Source organism: Pongo pygmaeus, chromosome X (assembly GCF_028885625.2).
Source record: "Pongo pygmaeus isolate AG05252 chromosome X, NHGRI_mPonPyg2-v2.0_pri, whole genome shotgun sequence".
Taxonomy (NCBI): domain Eukaryota; kingdom Metazoa; phylum Chordata; class Mammalia; order Primates; family Hominidae; genus Pongo; species Pongo pygmaeus.
In genome coordinates, this window is record NC_072396.2 from 25,730,882 (window position 1) to 25,732,660 (window position 1,779).

Below are 1,779 nucleotides of genomic sequence, written 5' to 3' on the forward strand. Positions count from 1 at the left end.
CCAAGGAGAAGGGAGTGCTAAGGGAGAGCAAGACCCCACAGCCTTCCAAAGATCCCCTATGGTCCAAAGTCCTTTGACCACCTCAGTCAGCTGCTTTGTTTTCTGTTGGGAGTGGAGGGACAAGATGCAAGGAGCCAGGGGTAGTCATGAACACCAGTGGGTTCTGCCCTGGGCAGCTCCCCACCTTCTTTGAGAGTACTGTGTCTCAGCTCCAGCAGTCTCAACTGGGAAGACCCAGGGCTCCTGCTCTTCTCTCTAGTCCCTGGAAGACAAGGTCCAGCTAAGGTAGAGTAAGCAGTGACCAGGCAGGCTGGTTTGGGGGGTCACTGCCTGAGAAGACGGGATCTTGTATTCTTCGAAAGATGGCTGGGAAATTCTTCCCTCCATTACATAGAACTTTCTTCCCCTTCTCAGTTGAGGTACCTAGATGTCCCACAATGGGGTCTTCACTCAGGTCCTCCAGAGGCATACGCTCAAACAGCGGGTGCTCTTCAAAATGAGTGCACATCCAGTCGTGTAGCTCCAGCACATGGGTTATGGTATACACCAGCCCCCCAACTCTCAGCATGTAGGCATATTTTGCTAGCAGAGTGGGACTGATGATTTGCCGCTTGTGCTTTGTCTGCTTGAAATGTGGGTCAGGGAAGAGGAAGAATATCTTTGTCAGCTGGCCTTGTAGAAGTTAGGAAGGTGCTTCATGGCATTGCTACAGAGACAGGCAGTGTTCTGGAAGCCACCTCCAGGAGCTGCGCGTAGGGCCCAAATCCGGTTTTGTACATAGTCTGAGACCTTCACCTGGATCTCCAGACCCAGAATCAGTGTGTCTGGGAACAGTGGTGATAGTTTCACTAACAGGCCACCATAGCCACAGCCTATGTCTGCAGACTCCGCTTGGGCCTGAGCTCTCTTTTCTTTCTTATCCTTTGGGTCATCGTGGCTCTGATTTTGAGTGAGTGGAGCGAAGAACTCTGGGTATAGCTCAGACCAGTCCGTCTCCTCTGGCTTCACAGGATAGCGCAGCGTGTAGTCTGCCATGGGGTTGGAGTGAGCACATTGCCGGTAGTAGCGCTTCTGGGGCTGCGGGGCCTCTGCTCCGGCCACGTTCCAAGTCTCAGCTGCCATGATCCCAGTCCCGGGTTTCTCTACCTGAAAGCCTCTTTTATTGTCCCTCCCAGCTGGAGATCCTCATTCGCCTTCCAGGTTCAGGAGAAGATGGCCTCAGAGTAGCTGAGGGACTGTGTAGCTTAGAGTTGAAGGGATATCTAGACCCCTTGGGACATCTGCCTGTGTATACTGGGTCCTCAGAGAGGTCCGTGGGTCAAGTAAGGCGCTGACCCTGTGGTGACTGCTGCTACCATGAATAGAATAAAGTGCAGCTTCTCTTCCTGTTTCCTAGGGGCACCCCATTTACTGAGGGCAGGGAGGGAAACTATTGCTTGTACAAAACCAGCACAGAAGGTGAGCAGGGACCGTGAAAAGGGTTGTTTTTTCTGTGCTGCTGAATAAAAGCAATTTCCATGCCCTGTGCAAAAGCACAGACGTGTTGACAGCTGAGAATATATGTGTGAATACTTTGGAGGCAGCAGAACACCATATCTGAAGAGTCAAACCTTCTTTTAGAGGTCATTTATGTAGCAGTCTTGAATGTGGTCCTCCCACACTGCTTTACCTTTTACATTAAAGCTTCCCAGCCCTGGCTGCACATTTGAATCGCCTGGAGAGCTGGTAAATAGTTTAGATGCCTGGTTCTTATCTCACAGTAGTTAAATCTGAATCTCT

General features: G+C 51.0%; 1 pseudogene; it reads right to left on the reverse strand.

The window, feature by feature from the left end:
• Nucleotides 1–473: 473 nt before the first annotated feature.
• On the reverse strand, nt 474–1,122 carry LOC129025003 (tRNA (guanine-N(7)-)-methyltransferase-like; annotated as a pseudogene).
• Between the last annotated feature and the right edge of the window lie 657 nt (nt 1,123–1,779).